Source organism: Aegilops tauschii, unplaced genomic scaffold (genome assembly GCF_002575655.3).
Source record: "Aegilops tauschii subsp. strangulata cultivar AL8/78 unplaced genomic scaffold, Aet v6.0 ptg000663l_obj, whole genome shotgun sequence".
In the NCBI taxonomy this organism is placed as follows: Eukaryota; Viridiplantae; Streptophyta; class Magnoliopsida; order Poales; family Poaceae; genus Aegilops; species Aegilops tauschii.
Genome location: NW_027332897.1, coordinates 620 through 21,586, shown reverse-complemented (window position 1 = coordinate 21,586; position 20,967 = coordinate 620). Strand labels below are relative to the sequence as shown.

At 40.7% G+C, this 20,967-nt stretch overlaps 1 long non-coding RNA gene across 2 annotated transcripts; it reads right to left on the bottom strand.

The window, feature by feature from the left end:
• Nucleotides 1–560: 560 nt before the first annotated feature.
• On the bottom strand, nucleotides 561–3,722 carry LOC120966028 (uncharacterized). Of its 2 annotated transcripts, none has more exons than XR_012195052.1 (2): nucleotides 2,554–3,722; nucleotides 561–1,180 (listed from the first exon to the last, which is right to left on the bottom strand). It is a non-coding gene; the product is annotated as an uncharacterized lncRNA (long non-coding RNA). The 2 variants fall into 2 exon arrangements; XR_005758997.2 differs by lacking the exon at nucleotides 2,554–3,722 and adding an exon at nucleotides 2,433–2,547.
• Between the last annotated feature and the right edge of the window lie 17,245 nt (nucleotides 3,723–20,967).

The window sequence follows — 20,967 nt, the reverse complement described above, 5'->3', positions numbered from 1 at the left end:
GGGCCCAGGGGCTGCCACGGTGGACTGGCGTGCAACGCCCCCGAGCTAGGCGCTGCACCATAGAGTGTGGCGCCGTCGTGGCGGGCGCTACACAAAAAGGTCAGGGGAGTGAAATAGTTTCACGGGCAGTTCATTCTGTGAATTGATTTCGTCCCGAGGTCAAAATTGTCAAATTTGCCACATTTTTATACATGTATAACACTTTTTAAATACATGACGATTTTTTCCAAAATAGATGTCTGAATTTATTTCTCAAAAAAATGTTAACCATTTTTTTAAATACAAGTTGCCAAGTTCGAAGGTGCTAACCACTTAAAATTTATGTCTCAGGTTCGAGTTCCATTAATGTGGTGTTCTTTTTTTAATTAAAATATGTGGCATACCCCTATAAAATTTTCACATGTACTATAATAAATATATTTTCGTTTGTAGGAGTTTCAATAATTTTTTAGATGATTTAAATTTTCTATGGTTTAAATAAATTTATGTGTGCTTACTGGAGGTAGTGCAATTTGTTGTATATGTAAGTCAAATAAGGTTTAAACATTTCAAAAAAGATATTTAAGGAATTATGTTTTTTTAGCTCATATCCAAGAAATAGACAAAAATGTCAAAAGATACTTAGGGATAACTTCACTTCTAGTTGCAACCTATTAGAAAAAATGAACCTTTGAGTACAGCATCAGCAGTATCCTTTAGCATTATGCTCAGCTTTTTGACTCGGGCTAAGACCAGATCGTCCTCGGCAAGCAATACGCCCAAGGCTAACATAAAGCGCTTCCTCAGATCTAAGAGGATAATTGCTGAGTTCTTCATGAGTAGGAGGGCTTCCAGGGCGCCCTGTTCCAGCTTGGCTTCCTGAACCTTGAGCTGGGGTAACACATCATGCTCGAGCATTTGGATTTCCAGCGACAAGCGTGCCACGACCGAGAGGTTTTCCAGCTCCGGGCATGCCAAGAACACAAACTCCTCGATCACCGGGCAGAGGAGTTCATACGACTCGCACGCTATGCGCACCGACTCCAAAGAGACAAGATTCACAAGCTGTATGTCTTTGGAGTGGCCCAGCTCATCGGAGCGGGCCTGCAGGTCTTGGATTTGGGCATGGGAGTGGATTTCGTAGACCATCATTTCCTTTTGGCGGCGAAGAAGGCTGCAGCAGAAGAGTTGCTGCTACCAGCTGGTACAGCACAAACAGAGGAGGATTTAATGTCAGGAAGAGACTATACAGCACCAATCCAAGCTTCTACTTAATTAGTTAGGACAGCATATATATATTTGCATTGTGCGACAGAATAGTTATTAATATGAAGTGAAAGCAATTCAACCATGTACTATACTGATAGGCAACTAAACAAAATGAATGAATACACTCAATCACCCAAAACAGGAAAATAATTAACAGAGGGAATATATATAATTTGGTTCAAAGTGCCATAGAGATGCCATCATTCATTGTATTATTGTGAGCAAGAAAATTGCATCTCCAGAATTAATGCCTCACCATCAAAGGAAACAATAAACTAAACAGCAGGGAAATAAAAAATTGCATCCCATGTGCAAGGGCATAGTGAGGACAGAAAACCAAACCAGCATTTACAGAACTCCTCAAGAAGAAGACTAGAGATTGGTTGGTTGGCAAAAGATACATCATCATTGGCAAATATTAGTATCACATAAAATAAATAAACTTCCAAACAACAGAGCTGGAAAGCAGCACATATGACTACAGGTTAAGTGCTGCCTGTGCATAAATATTTTAGGATCCCAAAAAATATTGTTACCTATCCAAACAGAGCTAGAACATGAATATGCAACAAATCTACTACGCTCAAACACAGTTGATAAAACAAAAAATTAAACATTCTGGCATAAACTCAAATCGAACAACATAGCATGAATTCCATCCAAATTAATATTCGTTTTCTAGCTTGATTTTGTTGTTTTTCGTCCTAATTCGAAATTTCCCCACCAAAAATAGCCCCAATTTTTTTTGTGATTTGTTGGCATGATGAAGTTTTGTTGATTTTGATCCATGGATTTGCTTGGTTTCGAGTGGATCTAGCATTTCCCCAAGTTTCCCCATCTTTCATCCACAAAATCCCTCGGATTTTGCCCCCGAAATCATCAATTTCCGCCCAAAATCGCGACAGGCACAGTTGAAGAATTCATACACCATTTGAGAAACCAAAATCTGACCACAACCAACCAAGCAAACCCTAACTAAAACGTCAGATTGATTCCTTATTACGGATAATCGAACCCTAGCTAGGTGGTGTTACCAAACAAACAAACCCTAACTAATTAAATCCTACTATCCTAGTCGAGGTAGGGTTCCTCATACGAATGAATACTCAAAGCCAGGCAGGAAAGGATACAAGACGGCGCTGGATCCGAGACCTATGAACCCGCGCCGCGCCGCGCCTACCAACCACAATCGGAACGAGCAACTCCGGAGGGAGACCACGCTGGCTGGATCCGAGACCTACGAACCAGCGCCGCGCCTACCAACCAATCGGAACTCCAAGCTGATCGGGATGTACAAGTGCTCACCTCGGGCGGGCGGGCGGGCGGGCGTAAGATCTGGAGAGGACGAGGCGTCGGGTGATGTGAGATTGGGTCGATAGACAGGTTGCGGGGAACGGCAGCGAGGCGATGGAGTGCGGGGGAAAGACGGAGGCGGGCGGATTTTATAGGAGGGCAAGAGGGGTTCGGGGGTAAAAAGCACAGAGCCGTGCCTGGCCCGTTTAACCCAGGCCGTGCCGTGCCGGGCCGGGCCGGCCCATTTGGCCAGGTTTGTTGTGTATCCGCCTCGCATTTTCTGATTTTTACCAATTTATTAATAGTAGCAAAAATGCCCGTGCGTGGAAGTATTGGACATATAGTTTATTGCATGGTTACTTATATTTGTACCATGATATTTATTTATTTAACTAACACATCATGTTTTTCAATTTGTCTTCAAATCACCCGTGAGATTTATATGTATCCACTAATGCATCATGTGTTTCATCAGTTTATCTTGTGATTTAACCCTGCATGACACCCTCATTCAACTTTGGACCAAATATTTCTTTCTTTTAATAAAAACTGAGACATCCCTCGATTTTTTTGAAATTAAAAAAAGAACAAAAAAAAAACAATTCTAGACCTAGCTAGAGTATCGAACCAAAAATAAAACAAGAAAACTTGCGACATATACACACAAACAGAAAAAAAACATTCAAGGATATTGGCTTATGGGTCCAGTGAGATTGTAAATTGTTTATACTTCCCTAGATAGTAAATACTCAAACACATGCTTTGTCACACACATTCTCAACCACCGGATTAACAACTCTAGAAGCTTCAGATGGGCCCTACGTGTCATAAGGCCCAGTTCCATAAAGCTAAGCCCACGTCGATCTTTATAGTGAGTCCGACTTTCATTATTATATTAGAAAAAAAATGAAAACTCCATCTTTATCCTTTCACCTAAACTGCTTCGGCAGATTTTCCATCTCTAGCTAGCGCCACTCATCCGTCGTGCAATCTTCGCCCATCGTTGGCGCTGGTTTGCATCCCTGCTGTCTCCCAACTTACCAACCGGGGCACAGGATCACCAAGGCCACTGTCATAGATCAGCTTCGTCACACGGACATCCGAGCTCCCGTTCGCACCGCAAGAGCTAATACAAGGCTCCTGTGGTGGCCAAAATTGAAGACCGTTTGGTTAGAGCAAATGTGAACTCGTAGCTTCGTTAAGAATGAAGACTGTTTGAATGCAAATTTCTCTTTAAAAACTATTTTGTTCAATAATTCTCATGTAAATAACTATTTTACAAAGATAAACCAACTATTTTTAAAATAAAAACATTGCAAAACCAAATTAAATCATTACTGTCTCATGATTACTCTCTTACACGCTCGTGAGTTGGAGATGGCCAAGCATCCACTACAAGAAATGTGTTAATCCATGACAGATTTCTGATGACGTTCTCAGGAACCGTCATGATCGATGACGGATTCTTCCTGTTCGTCATGAAATCCGTCACAGATTAATGTGACGAGAACAAACCGAGCGACAATGGCGCCCTTATGATGAACCGTCACGAGTCGACCAGTAGTACACCAAACATACCGTCATGGATGGCTCATGCTGCTGTGTCACACGAGTTCGACCCACATATGTAAGCCTTAGTTTTTCTAAAGTTGTTGAATCATCACGGGGCGGCCTTCTGGTGTTTTTTTAGGAAAACGGAGTGTTGATGTTGCTGCATGTCTTGACGTAGCTTTTTTTAGGGGGAAAAAGGACTGCTGCTGTAGTGTTGTCTCGAGGTTGGGCTGCTCTAAGTCCTTCTTTAGAGAAAAACGTGATGGGCCTTCTGGTGCTTTATTTACGAAAACGGAATGCTGCTGATGCGTGTCCTGACGTTGCTCTTTTTGGCAAATCCTATTTCCCGTTGCAGGCGCCCGTTAATGTGTATTCTGTAAACGGGCCCCTGCAGCGCCCCGCACTGGGCCGTCCCGTTACTGTGTACTTTATTCCACAAAAAATAAGTGTGCCCTCGCGACTCGAACTAGAGACCTCCTGCACTGAGGTTCGATAGTATAACCATCCTGCCACACAACAAGATCTAATAAGCTTCAACCTTTTCTTTCAATTATTATTTACTTTTCCTTTTTCTTTTTTCTTTTTTCATTTTTCCATTTTTTGTTATCTGTTTTTTCTTTTCTTCTTCTTCCTGGTTTCTTCCCTCATTGATTTTCATTTTTTTCTTTTCTAAAATAGATGAACATTTTCAAAATCGATGATGTATTTTTTCAAGTTTGATGAACTTTTCTTTTCAAAATCTATGAACTTTTTTCTTTGTTCCTGAATTATTTTTAACAATTGATGATGTTGTTTCAAGTTCGATGACTTTTTTCAAATTTGATGAACTTTTTTCAAAATCTATGAATTGTTTTCAAATTCAACGAACATTTTTCAAATTGGATGAACTTTTCTTAAATTGGATGACCTTTTTTCCAAAAATGATGAACTTTTTTAAGTTTTGTGTTTTTTTTCAAATGATGAACTTTTTCTGAATTGGTGAACTTTTTTTCGAATTTTTTATGAACATTTTTCAATTTTTTGTCCATTTCTTTTAAAAAAAATTGATGAACTTTTTTCAAAATCATTGAAATTTTCTTTAATAGGGCAACGTTTTTTTGCATGTTCATGAACCTTGTCTGAAATTTGTGAAGTTTCATTTTTCTTATAGAAAATCATATATGAGCGGCTATGAAAGTTTTTTCAAGTGTTAGCGCTGCATTTTGTCAGTTGCAAAGACATGCCCTAGTGGTTAGCTGGACAAATGTAGGTAGTGCAGGTCACGAGTTTGAATTGTCGCTGTAACATAATTTTTGGAATGTTTTTCACTCATTTTTTATCACCATTTTGTGCGGTGCCCCTTCGTGGGCTAGCCCAGGTCGCGCTGTAGCGAGCGTCGCTTCTCCTAATTGGCGCTCGCTTTTTAGAGGGGAAAGGACTACTGCTGCTGTGTCGTCCCGACGTTGGGCCGCGCTAAGTATATTTTTACTGAGAGAAAAACTGTGTGATTTCTTTAATAAACCTTTATCTTTAAATTAAAAAAAGGAAAAACTCCCAGAAGGCATTGAACTAGGGGACCTCACGCTTATATACCTAGGTCGCTACCGCTAGAGCATATCTATCTTTATGTTAAATGCCTTTTTAAGATCTTACTTACAGATAAAACTAGCAAAGTTGTTTAGTATAAAAAAAGGTGATTGAACGGGGATTTGAACCACGTAGCACTAATCTCTACGTTCCAACAAGCCAAGTTCTTACATACAACGAGCCAAGTTTTTTTTTCAAGATTTTTATAGTACTTTTCACGTGTAGGCAACAATATGTTTTTTTTTCTTTTGCGAAAAGACAACAATAGTTATGTACTGTACAACTTAATGTCAATGTATAGCAAACATTTACGAAATCTCCTAAAAAAATTGTGCCCATCTTATGAATCAATAACATTGTTCCATGTCCATTTGGAAGAATTGTCTACCATATTTTGAGTAACATTGCCTGGCTTGAGGAGCGTGTCGTGTTGCTGGTCCAGCTGGTCAACAATGTGTTGGAGACCCCGGTTCGTTTCTGTGATCCTGATGAGGACTGATGAGTAGACTTATCAGCCAGCTCGAGGCTGTTGTGATGAGTATTTCTTAGGGGCGTGGCAAACAGTTTAGAATCAACTGTTGCGATGTATTTCTTGGACCCTCCTTTATGTTTGGGTGTGTTTTCTCATTATGTTACAACTTGCAATTACTTTCAGTTTTTTTTTGAGAAACATCCATTCTGTGTTTTACTGTACAGTCACATGAAGGTATTAGCTCTTTTGGGGGAATATATGCCAAAAGAATATAGTATGTTAGAAAAGAAATCCCAAATATAAGTCTTTTTAAGAGGTTTCACTAAAAGACTACATACGGATGAATATAGACATACTTTCGAACGTGGATGGATTTATTCATTTTGCTCCGTATGTAGTTTTCTACCCCCTCCGTTCCTAAATACTTGTCTTTCTAGGCATTTCAACAAGTGACTACATACGAAGTAAAATGAGTGAATCTACACTCTAAAATATGTCTACATACGAATAGTCATTTGAAATGCCTAGAAAGACGAGTATTTAGGAACGGAGGGAGTAGTGAAATCTCTTAAAAGACTTATATATTTAGGAAAGGGGGGATCTGTGAGTGTCCATGATTAAAGCCTTGCAAATACCATAAACAAAACATTACCTTGTACTTGAAGCTGAATTGAATTGAAATGTTATTAGCCCCACCGTGCGCCACCATTCCATCCTCCATATCTTCATTTCCTCTTGTCGTGCCGCAGTCCTCAACTAAACTAGGCTGCTCCACGTTGCCGTCACCAGCCCTTTCTCCGCTCACCTCCCCCTTCTCCTGACACACAGATCTAGTTGCGTCGATCGCCGCGCAACAACCCTAGCCACGACAAGCTCCACCACCGTGCGGTCCGGGAGCCGCGCCGCAGTCCTCAACTAAATTAGGCTGCTCCACCTTGCCATCACCAGCCCCTTCTCCGCCCACCTCCCCCTTCTCCTGACACGCAAATCTAGTTGCGTCGGTCGCCGCGCAACAACCCTAGCCACGACGAGCTCCACCACCGTGCGGTTCGGGAGCCGCGCCGCAGTCCTCAACTAAACTAGGCTGCTCCACCTTGCCGTCACCAGCCCTTTCTCCGCCCACCTCCCCCTTCTCCTGACATGCAGATCTAGTTGAGGACTGCGGCAGATCTAGTTGCGCCGGTCGCCGCGCAACAACCCTAGCCACGACGAGCTCCACCACCGTGCGGTCCGGGAGCCACGCCGCAGCAGCGCACCCTCCAGCCACAGCCCTATGCGCAGACGTACATCGCCTCCCTCTGGCCCAGAACGCAATCTGACGCCGCAGTCCGCGCCTAGCGAGAGGCGGCAGCAAACCTCGCCTTCTCCGTGCGATGCTGCTGCTGCTGTAGGCGTCCCCACCCCCGTCCACTGCTCTCCCCCATCTGGTGTGCAACACCAACGTTTCCTCTCCTCTGACTCGTTTTTTTGCAGCAGTGATTTCTCAATGTGTCCTCTGACTCGGTTCTTATTGCAGCAGTGATTTTGTTGGCGAAGGTGCCTAGTGATTTGTTGGTGAAGCTGGCACACAGGCAAGTGATTTCTCCAGTATCTACTTAGCTTCCCTGTGTTCTCAGTTGCTGATGCTTTGCTGTATCAACTCTGGGTGGCTAGTGATGGAAGCATGCAAATGATATCTACTTCTCTCATCTCGCTTGGTCCATTGGAGTACACAAGTATGGTTGAGATTCTCCTCAAAGTGCAGCTTCACATCTTGAATGCATATGATGTTAGATTGTTACAAGTATTGGGACTGAGTGTTTTTCTACGCTATTAATACTAAACCTAGCTATCGTGCAAATGATTCAAATCATCCTGAAATGAGTACAACCGATTCTGCTATAGTCTAACAGAAGTTATTGGCTTTTTCTTTTTGGTGTTGGACACACATAATTGCTACCAAATTACTAATAACTTGACTGACAAAAGATATTAAATTACTTAATTAGTGATATTAAATTTCTTAACTAGTGACATTAAACTTGCCTGACTAAAGGTATCAAATTTGGCCAGTTTCCTAGTGAATTAAGGCTATCATTTCAGATAGCGTACCAGACCTTTTGGCACTTTTTGGGACAACTTCATTGGTAAACCAGATTCACATCATCATATTTTTCTCATATTGACAGTTTCTTTGTAAAGTGAATTTGCTTGTCTTTTTTTCCAATCACCCTCGCTGCCTGTTTTTGCTTGTGGGATTCCCCTGTTAAGGTATTTTTTTCCAAAGCTAATATTTATTTATGCTTCCAATTCCTAAGGTTAGTTCCTCTGTTCCCAGTTTTCAAATGTGTGCAGCGTGAAACCAATGTTGATGACCTCATGGAAAACACTAGGAGATTATATTTATTTATTTATTTTTGCAAACTGCATATGCCTACTTTGATGTTGATATCAGAAAATTTGAAACTATATTACAATTTTTGTTTGCACACCCCATTGCCAATGATGCATTTATTCCTATCTGTATCCCACAGCTCTGAACCCCATGCCGATAGCTGTCCGTTTCATTTATTTTGGCATATCCATGGTTTGTTGCTTAATTCTTAACACTATTTTGCCTAGCTTATTCACTTGTTTTGCCTAATTTATAATATATAATTATTTTTGTAGTGCATCGTTGGTTACGACTCCAGCTCGCGCGCCCTCCGTGGATCAGGCATCAACGGTCGCAGTTCTGAGGACGCCACCTCCTCTGGTGCTCTGCATCCATCATCCCCACTAAGGTGAGCATTGCGCCGCCGTTCTTCCTTTGTCTCCCCCGCGACAACTCAACTATTTTTGCGCATAATTGGGAGTGGATTGGACCTGTTGATTCTTTTGCTCCGTCATTGTTTCGGTAGGCAGATGCATTTTTTGTAGAAAAATAATCCAGAGGTGTGGTTTTGGTCCCCTGGAGGCTTACAGTTCTTCCGACGCTGGACTATTGCTTTCAGATTAGCTTGTTACTTTAGCTGGGAATCAGAGATTTTACGGAAGTAATGGTGTTACTTCAATTGTAATACTGTGGATGCATTTATATAGCTTTGTGTGCTTTTTGCTTGTGTTGTGTCTGAGCCGGTGATTGCGAACTGTTTGTATTAGTTTTCTAGCTAGGTAGCACAGCCAAGGCGTCTTTTATGCAAATAAACTGTGTTTATTGCTTCATGTGTTTGTTAGGCAATTTAGTGTCATTTTTGTTAGGCAACATTGTGCTCCTAAATAGGCAGTTTAGCCTTTCGTTACAAATCTGGGTGTGCCTCATGTACTGCATTAGCCAAAAAACTGCATGGTTATGCAAATATGGAGCATGCTGCATTATCCCAGATTAAATTATGGCATGCTATTCCATATTGTTTCATGTTTTCACAATAAAACTAGAACTAAGAACTAGTTAGCATTATGAAATGATATTGATACACATTAGGCATTAGTATAATTTTTCATTAGGCAAAATTACTTTTATGTCAGGTTAAGAGACATTTATGCATTAGGCAATGATATTGGTATATTCCTTATTCCATAACATAGTTCTATGTTATGGAAAAAAATACTATTCTGCATAAGAAAAACCAATTTCTCCATCATGGATAGTACTTCACATAATCAGGTGAATAATACAGTTTTGCCTAATATGGACCTAGCAATTTTTTAGACAATATTCTAATAACCACCTGACATCAAGTAGAGTATTTCAATCCTTCATTAAGCAATTATAAGCTCCAAAATACAGTTCCACCATTAAGCAACGAATCTGTATAGTGTTGCATCAGGAAATAGTTAGTTAGATTTAGCATTTTAAGTTACATTACCTAGTAACTTAGAAATATATTATCAAGCATCTTATAGTTAGCTTTAGCATTTTTTATATTCATTATTATTGCTTAATCAAGAATAGTATTTTTCCTAATCTAGAACCTACTATTGTCTAACACTTAGCACTATTATTGCCTATAATATGAAAAAGTAGCATTCGTAACTTTGATTTGTGTTTCAATGGACCCAACACTCCGCCTCATCCTTCATGCTTGGCTCTTCGGTTTTGTTGCGCAGGTGTGTGTGGTGAGCTGGGCGCTAGTCATGGATGGGGATGTTGCTATCGCTAGGGGCCGCACCATGGGGTCTCGTCTTTGGTATATCGAGCACCAGCTCCGATAGCTGCACGTTCCACAGGCTACAACAGCTCGGCATGATGCTGTGCGGCGCTTGGCTTCCCATCACAGCCTCCCTCCCTGAGCATCTCTATCCTTTGCACTTTTCTCTTCGAGCACTTCATACACCCGTAAGCCCTATTCCATCTCCACCTAACTACCTCACTGCAAGATGCAATAGCTAGCTAGCTCATTCGTGAACTATACTTGCATATTCAGAATTTATAAACTGCTTATATTACGAAGATAATATTGCCTAATTGCCTGAAAAAAATACATTCCACTATAACATTACCATATTTGCTTCATTTGAGCTTCTGATTTCTAAGCATACATGGAAACACTCAGTTGTCCAATTTGTACTCTGATTTTGGCATAACTTGCTTTTATTTCACTTGCAGGCTTCACCCTGACCAAATTCTGTCCTTTGCAGCCCCCCTATCGCACACCTTGGAATGGTGCTTCTGCCTTTTACAGCCCCTAAGACTGCAGATTTTAGGTGAGTCCTCAGCTGGAGCTACATGTTCATGCATGGGAGGGGGCAGTAGGGGAGGTGTTGATTTGTTGGCAGCAACAAGGCATTCTAACCAGGCCAGTTCCTCACTATTACCCATTAAGATTAGTATTGCTGTTTTTTGACACCGCAGTCTATACCTCTTAATTTAGTGTGATTGCTCAATTCAAACTGAAATTATATAACTGAAATACTCACTGGCTGCAATTTCTACATGGTGGAAAGTTTGTTATGATGTCTTTTTATTGCTTTATTAAATCAGTTGCATGGAAACATGTACTTTTTCCTGATAGGCTCAATTGCTTCACATTTTACATGGTTATATACTAGATTTTCAACCATTAGGGATGATCTTGTTTTTAAGTGTCATTTGTTAGGCAATTTAAATGCCACTTATTAGGTAATAATGTTCTTTTAAAATGGCAAATTAGCCTTTTTGTTGTAAATCTGGAAGTAGCTCATTAAGATGGTCCCTTGCATGCAACATGTGCTTCTATATCTTGACATGTAGGCAACAAACTTATGACAAATGTTTTTTTTAACATGCAGGATGCCAAGATGCAGACTATGTACAGTCGAACAGAGAAACAAGATATGTGCCATGTATAGAGAAGAATGTGCAAACCTATGTTTTTCCTAGGGACTAGATGTACATGTTGTGCTTTTTTTTTAAAAAAAAACTGCGGATGCAAATTTGCTTTTTTTCTAAATGCATTGTCTTTTTTATGAACATATACATGCAGTACCTAAAAGCATTTTTCTGAGACAGATTTGCCTTTTGTTCCTATAATTCGTGCTCGTATCTGGGCCTGGGCTCGCAAGCCGCGAGGGCGGGAAAATTTCCTGCTGCAAGCGCCAACATACAGCCTTAAATAGCATCTTGCCAAAAAAAGAGAATACAATAATGGTATTCTTACCTAAAATGGCAAGGCCGTACCGTAAGACTATAATACGACCGGCCGTAAGTTAGCCAAGTCCCTAATGCCCTTGTTTTCTGTTTCGCTCTTTATTCCATTCGCAAAAACTTCTCCAAGTTACTTATGCATTTCACTAGTGGCGTATTGACAATCTTAAACTGCATCCTGGTATGTGAAACAGTTAATTGAAATGCTTTACAATCTGTTTGTACTTGTAGCATATGGAATTTAATCGTGGTACATCCAAAGGCTCGTGTATCTTATGTATCGAAAGACTTGTGTATCATATGCAATTTAATCATGGTATATGCAAAAGCTTAATACCTGGTACATTCAAAAGCTTAATACCCTGGCAATTGGCTCCTGCATATTTAGTATGTGTCCACTCCTTTACACAAAACTGCCATCATGGAAGTTTTATGTCGCTTTCATACCCAATATTTGCACTTCGCTTCTTACCACACCGTATGCATGTATGTTTTAATGCCTGAGTTTTAGTAATATCGCTCTCTAAACAGGTGATGGAAAGCAAGCGGCTTATAAAGTGCTTCCTGAATTATTTGAGACACGATCGTACTGAAGTTGGTGCACTCTTTGATATGCTATCAATATTCTTGTACCGCAATTATATAGATTATAGCTTTCTCAAGGAATTTTATGTCATAGAGGCAATGCCACATTAGTAGAAAAAGAGGCTTCCATACGCCCCCATTAGTCCCCAAAATAATCGAACCGCGACCAAAGGGGTCTTTAGTCGCGGTTCGGGAGGAGACCCGCGACCAACTATCTGGGCCCAGCGCGCTCGGTCGACAGCTGGCGGACGGGAGGGGCTTTAGTCCCAGTTGGCCTGGCCAACCGGGACTAAAGGTCCTCAGGCTGGCTCGAAGGCCTTTAGTCGCGGTTGGCCAAACCAACCGGGACTAAAGGTTAGACCTTTAGTCCCGGTTGGTGCCACCAACTGGTACTAATGGGATTTGAGGCATTAGTACCGGTTCATGGCACGAACCGGTACTAAAGGCCTCATTTTCAAACTGTACCCCCCCCCTTGTGGATCGCCTTTTCAGTTTTAGAAAAAACAAAAGAAAATGATGGAAATGTCAAAAAAATAAAATAAAATAAGTTTCCCATGTGATATGTGGTCTAGTTGTTGGGAAAATTAACAAATATGAATTTCGACTTTATTTGCAAAATCTCTCTGGAATTTCTTAAAATGGGCATAACTTTTGCATACGAACTCGGATGAAAAAGTTTTTTATATGAAAAATCATCTACTCGAAAAGTTACATCCAAATTTAACTGGGGGAACCCTGTTGAAGATTTTTAGAATCCTCAAAAACCTAACAGAAAAAAAGATACGGGGCTTTTAAGATCTGGAGAGGCAAAAAAATTCAAAAAAATTCAAATTGTGGTCAAACTGTGGTCAAACAATGGTCAAACTAATTATTCTAGAATATTAGTGTTACTAAATAATTATTTCAGTTTTTTTTAAAATTCTGGTCAAATCTGGTCAAACTGTGGTCAAACAGTGGTCAAAGAATGGTCAAACTAATTATTCCAGAAATATTAGTGTTACTAAATAATTATTGTTTTTTAAAACAATAGTTTCAAACTCAAACAGTGAAATGTGTCACTTCGTGCTCAAGCTAAATTCCTGAGGGTTAATAGAATTGACATCCTACTATTGTCAGGAAAACAACAAGTGCAGACTTGGAAACGAGGGAGAATAGAACCCGGAAGTTAAGCGTGCTCAGGCTGGAGTAGTGAGAGGATGGGTGACCGTCCAGGAAGTTAGATGATTTGGAATGATGAGGGGTGATTAGAGATTAGAGGATAAATTGAGCAGTGATGAGGGGTGGTGATTAGAGATTAAAGGTTAAAATAATTCAGAAATTTGAAAATAAAAAAAAATAAAAAAATTCGCAAAGAAACCAGGTTTAGGGGGGATAAACCCTAAACCTGCGGAGGAGGCCTTTAGTCCCGGTTAGCCACGAGAACCGGGACTAAAGGTCCTCCGCCCCGACGGCCCCCTGGCGCCCACGTGGACGGGCCTTTAGTCGCGGTTCGTAAGAGGCGCGACTAAAGGGGGGGGGGCTTTAGTCGCGCATATTTAGTCCCGGTTGCACAGCCGGGACTAAAGGCCTTTGCGAACCGGGACTAAAGGCCCATTTTCTACCAGTGCCATTTCTTGTTTCTGACTTATGAGAATCTTTTTATGTATTTATTGACTATTTTACTTATCATCTTTACATGTTCTTTTAGCTTGCTTAAGGATACACTGCAAGTTTGAAGAAAACTATCCTTAACCACTTTCTGAACATTTTTCAGTCAAAACAATATGGGCAAGATCATTTAGTTGTTACCATGCAGATTCTTATACTTCCAATGGTAGCTTATTCTTTCCAAAATTGACAGGGTTGGGAAGTTGTTAATCCTTCTATAATTATCTTTACTCTTAGCAAATATACGTCGAAATGTTTCTTCATTTATGAACCATTGAGGATAGAACTACTTCAGCTAGCGACATTGCTTTTGAAATATCTACAAAATGATCTGATTCACCATCAAAAGGAACTCATAAAATTCGGTTGGAACCATCTGAAGCGTGAAGATAACTCCATCAAACAGTGGACCTTTGTGAATGTTTGTCACTTCTTAGTCCTATCAAGCTCCTGAAAAGATTATTTTACAGGTATTACATCAAATTCTCTTAGAATAATTGTGTATTATTGTCATTTTCTTATGCCTGGATACAAATGTGACATCATTTTCCCCAGGTCTTCATCACTCTGCTACGGACATGCCAACCAGAGAATAAGCTACTGGTGAAGCAAGCTCTCGCTATTCTCATGCCTGCCCTTCCGAGAAGACTTCCTCCTAAGCCGCTTGCCAATATGGATCAGATACACCAAGAAAGTCCTTGTGGAGGAGGGGCATTCAATTCCAAACATGATTCACATATTCTAGCTTATTGTTCGTCATGCAGACCTTTTTTATAGTTGCAGAGAGCAGATGGTTACTCTCTTAGTCGTTTAGGCACTACTAGAAAAAGGCCTACTAGTGGCGCACCAGTTTTGCCTACTAATGGCGCACTACTGGTGCGCCACTAGTACCACGCCACTAGTATTTTTTACTAATGGCGCACCACTGGTGCGCCATTAGTATCTGGTATACTAATGGCGCACCAGTGGTGCGCCATTAGTATAGGCCACGATGCGCCATTACTATCTGACTTAGTAATGACGCACCACATAGAAGTGTGCCATTACTATCTGACTTAGTAATGGCGCACCACATAGAAGTGCGCCATTAGTAACAATTTTTTTCAAATAATTTTTCAGAAATATTTTTTTCAAATTTTTATTTCAGAAATTTTTTTTTCAAAAAAAAATTTTAAAATTTTTTTCCCAATTTTTTTTCGTTTTTTTCTTAATCTCGGGTCACTATGGCTTAATCTCAGGTCAATATGCTTAATCTCAAGTCAAATCGCACTAAGTGGTCAAACTTCCCGGATGGGTGAGCACGCTTAACTTAGCAGTTCTATCCAACCCCAGCACCACCTCACTTAACAGCCACTTGTTGATATATCTATCATATCAATCCTATTAAACCTTGTTGATGTCTAGGACTTTGTTCATATTCATAAATTTTGAAACTTTGAAAAATATTTCAAACTTCTCTGTCATATTACGAATCATTTTTTGAAAAAAAATCCAAAAAATTTTCAAAACTACTATTTTTTTCTGTTACTAGTGGCGCACCTAGCAAACGGTGCGCCACTAGTAAGTTTGAAATTTTTTGAATTTTTTTTGCCTCTAGATCTTGAAAGCCCCTGTATCTTTTTTTCTGTTAGGTTTTTGAGGATTTTGTAAATGTTTAACGAGGTTCCCCCAGTTGAATTCGGATGTAAGTTTTCGAGTAGATGATTTTTCATATAAAAAACTTTTTCATCCGAGTTCGTATGCAAAAGTTATGCCCATTTTAAGAAATTCCAGAGAGATTTTGCAAATAAAGTCGAAATTCATATTTGTTAATTTTCCCAACAACTACACCACATATCACATGGGAAACTTATTTTTTTTTGACATTTCCATTATTTTCTTTTATTTTTTTTTAAACTGAAAAGGCGGTCCAGGGGGGTGCATTTGGTGGAATGGGCCAAGTTACTAATGGCGCACCGTGGGGGTGGTGCGCCATTAGTAGTTGAACTACTAATGGCGCACCACCCCAACCGTGCGCCATTAGTAGTTCAACTACTAATGGCGCACCACACCCGGAGCTTCAGGGCAGCTTGATGAGGAGTATAAACCTAATGCATCAATGGAGGAGATGATCATTACTTTCCTAAATAGATTCAGTAATAGATGCATTCAAGGATTTTGGCCAAACAAATCCTCAACTTCACCATGGTTACCGAGACAAGGCTTGGAATGTGAATAAGCTCGCTGACATAGCTCGCAAACAAGGTCTGTCTGTGTTGTCGTCAAGGTAACTATTGATTTCCTACTGTACCACTACAAGCAACTACTGTGGCCTATAATAGGCAAAAACTGATTTTTGGCTGCTTCATTTGGAAACTATGGCGAAGAATCTGAAGGCCTTAACATAGTGCAGGAGTATGTCAAATCGCACTAGATACAGTGCATCAGTATCTGGAACTTGTTAAGACCTGAGTTTAATTTTGTGCTTGGTTCTTGGGCCTTGCTAGGAGATTAGCTAGAGCAATTTTCAAGTGTGAGCCAAGTAGTAATGTGAACACTTTGAATATCTCGATTCTTGTTTTAAGTGATGTCATTTGGTGTTAATACAAATAATCAAGGGCTGATATTCTGCTTCTGTTCTTCGTTATCATTCCATGTCAACTACTGCCCAGTCGCTTGTGGTGCTTGTGATATACTCAATCCGATTGAAATTAGGTGCATTTTGTTTCATTGGAATAGGCGCTCGGCAATATTTTTTATTGAGACAATTTTCTAGAGAATAAAATTGATGTCATTAAATTTGTGTTGGAAAATAATAATGACTATTTTTTATGACATAATGAATGACGTCAATCGAGTAATTGTCTGTAAAGTCACGAAATATGCCAAATAAAGCACTGTTTGCTTAGCATAATGTGGATCTCTACTTCGGCAAATCTTTGGGTGTAATAGTCCATGATACGGGCCAGAAACGGCTAAAACTGCGAGTGTTTATGACCGATAACTAAACGCACCTCGGGGTTCGTCAATCGTGGAAATCACTCCGGGGCCCCAAAACAGTGAGTAATAGTCCACGAAACGGGCCAGAATGGGCCAGCCAAAACAGCGAGTGTTTATGACCGACACATAAACGCACCCCAGGGTTCGTCAATCGTGGAAATCACTCCGGGACCCCAAAACAGTGAGTAATAGTCCACAAAACGGGCCAGAATCGGTCAAAACTGTGAGTGTTGATGACCGACATGTAATTGCACCTTGGGGTTCAAGAACTATGGAAATCACTTCGGGACCCCAAAACGGTGAGTAATAGTCCACGAAACGAGGCAGAATCGGCAATAGGTGCGAGTGTTCATGACCAACACGTAAACGCATCCCGGGGTTCATCAATCATGGAAATCACTCCGGGACCCCAAAACAGTGAGTAATAGTCCACGAAACGGGCCGGAATCGGCCAAAACTGCGGGTGTTGATGACCGACACGTAAACGCACCCCGGGGTTCGTCAATCGTGGAAATCACTCCGGGACCCCAAAACAGTGAGTAATAGTCCACGAAACGGGCTGGAATCGGCCAAAACTGCGGGACTATTACTCACAGTTTAGGGTTTAGGGTTTGGGTTTAGGGTTTAGGGTTTGGGGATTCTAAAAATATTCAACGGGGTTCCCCCAGTTGAATTCGGATGTAACTTTTCGAGTAGATGATTTTTCATATAAAAAACTATTTCATCCGAGTTCGTATGCAAAAGTTATGCCCATTTTAAGAAATTCCAGAGAGATTTTGCAAATAAAGTCGAAATTCATATTTGTTAATTTTCCCAACAACTAGACCACATATCACATGGGAAACTTATTTTATTTTATTTTTTTGACATTTCCATCATTTTCTTTTATTTTTTTAAAACTGAAAAGGCGGTCCAGGGGGGGTGCATTCGGTGGAATGGGCCAAGTTACTAATGGCGCACCGTGGGGGTGGTGCGCCATTAGTAGTTGAACTACTAATGGCGCACCACCCCAACCGTGCGCCATTAGTAGTTCAACTACTAATGGCGCACCACACCCGGAGCTTCAGGGCAGCTTGATGAGGAGTATAAACCTAATGCATCAATGGAGGAGATGATCATTACTTTCCTAAATAGATTCAGTAATAGATGCATTCAAGGATTTTGGCCAAACAAATCCTCAACTTCACCATGGTTACCGAGACAAGGCTTGGAATGTGAATAACCTCCCTGACATAGCTCGCAAACAAGGTCTGTCTGTGTTGTCGTCAAGGTAACTATTGATTTCCTACTGTACCACTACAAGCAACTACTGTGGCCTATAATAGGCAAAAACTGATTTTTGGCTGCTTCATTTGGAAACTATGGCGAAGAATCTGAAGGCCTTAACATAGTGCAGGAGTATGTCAAATCGCACTAGATACAGTGCATCAGTATCTGGAACTTGTTAAGACCTGAGTTTAATTTTGTGCTTGGTTCTTAGGCCTTGCTAGGAGATTAGCTAGAGCAATTTTCAAGTGTGAGCCAAGTAGTAATGTGAACACTTTGAATATCTCGATTCTTGTTTTAAGTGTTGTCATTTGGTGTTAATACAAATAATCAAGGGCTGATATTCTGCTTCTGTTCTTCGTTATCATTCCATGTCAACTACTGCCCAGTCGCTTGTGGTGCTTGTGATATCCGATTGAAATTAGGTGCTTTTTGTTTCATTGGAACAAGCGCTCGGCAATTTTTTTTATTGAGACAATTTTCTAGAGCATAAAATTGATGTCATTAGATTTGTGTTGAAAAATAAAAATGACTATTTTTATGACATAATGAATGACGTCAATCGAGTAATTGTCTGTAAAGTCACGAAATATGCCAAATAAAGCACTGTTTGCTTAGCATCATGCGGATCTCTACTACGGCAAATCTTTGGGTGTAATAGTCCATGATACGGGCCCGAAACGGCTAAAACTGCGGGTGTTTATGACCGATAACTAAACGCACCTCGGGGTTCGTCAATCGTGGAAATCACTCCGGGGCCCCAAAACAGTGAGTAATAGTCCACGAAACGGGCCAGAATGGGCCAGCCAAAACAGCGAGTGTTTATGACCGACACGTAAACGCACCCCAGGGTTCGTCAATCGTGGAAATCACTCCGGGACCCCAAAACAGTGAGTAATAGTCCACAAAACGGGCCAGAATCGGTCAAAACTGTGAGTGTTGATGACCGACATGTAATTGCACCTTGGGGTTCAAGAACTATGGAAATCACTTCGGGACCCCAAAACGGTGAGTAATAGTCCACGAAATGAGGCAGAACCGGCAATAGGTGCGAGTGTTCATGACCAACACGTAAACGCATCCCGGGGTTCATCAATCATGGAAATCACTCCGGGACCCCAAAACAGTGAGTAATAGTCCACGAAACGGGCCGAAATCGGCCAAAACTGCGGGTGTTGATGACCGACACGTAAACGCACCCCGGGGTTCGTCAATCGTGGAAATCACTCCGGGACCCCAAAACAGTGAGTAATAGTCCACGAAACGGGCTGGAATCGGCCAAAACTGCGGGACTATTACTCACAGTTTAGGGTTTAGGGTTTAGGGTTTGGGGATTCTAAAAATATTCAACGGGGTTCCCCCAGTTGAATTCGGATGTAACTTTTCGAGTAGATGATTTTTCATATAAAAAACTATTTCATCCGAGTTCGTATGCAAAAGTTATGCCCATTTTAAGAAATTCCAGAGAGATTTTGCAAATAAAGTCGAAATTCATATTTGTTAATTTTCCCAACAACTAGACCACATATCACATGGGAAACTTATTTTATTTTATTTTTTTGACATTTCCATCATTTTCTTTTATTTTTTTAAAACTGAAAAGGCGGTCCAGGGGGGGTGCATTCGGTGGAATGGGCCAAGTTACTAATGGCGCACCGTGGGGGTGGTGCGCCATTAGTAGTTACTACTAATGGCGCACCACCCCAACCGTGCGCCATTAGTAGTTCAACTACTAATGGCGCACCACACCCGGAGCTTCAGGGCAGCTTGATGAGGAGTATAAACCTAATGCATCAATGGAGGAGATGATCATTACTTTCCTAAATAGATTCAGTAATAGATGCATTCAAGGATTTTGGCCAAACAAATCCTCAACTTCACCATGGTTACCGAGACAAGGCTTGGAATGTGAATAACCTCCCTGACATAGCTCGCAAACAAGGTCTGTCTGTGTTGTCGTCAAGGTAACTATTGATTTCCTACTGTACCACTACAAGCAACTACTGTGGCCTATAAGAGGCAAAAACTGATTTTTGGCTGCTTCATTTGGAAACTATGGCGAAGAATCTGAAGGCCTTAACATAGTGCAGGAGTATGTCAAATCGCACTAGATACAGTGCATCAGTATCTGGAACTTGTTAAGACCTGCGTTTAATTTTGTGCTTGGTTCTTAGGCCTTGCTAGGAGATTAGCTAGAGCAATTTCCAAGTGTGAGCCAAGTAGTAATGTGAACACTTTGAATATCTCGATTCTTGTTTTAAGTGTTGTCATTTGGTGTTAATACAAATAATCAAGGGCTGATATTCTGCTTCTGTTCTTCGTTATCATTCCATGTCAACTACTGCCCAGTCGCTTGTGGTGCTTGTGATATACTCAATCCGATTGAAATTAGGTGCTTTTTGTTTCATTGGAACAAGCGCTCGGCAATTTTTTTTATTGAGACAATTTTCTAGAGCATAAAATTGATGTCATTAGATTTGTGTTGAAAAATAAAAATGACTATTTTTTATGACATAATGAATGACGTCAATCGAGTAATTGTCTATAAAGTCATGAAATATGCCAAATAAAGCACTGTTTGCTTAGCATAATGCGGATCTCTACTACGGCAAATCTTTGGGTGTAATATTCCATGATACGGGCCCGAAACGGCTAAAACTGCGAGTGTTTATGACCGATAACTAAACGCACCTCGGGGTTCGTCAATCGTGGAAATCACTCCGGGGCCCCAAAACAGTGAGTAATAGTCCACTAAACGGGCCAGAATGGGCCAGCC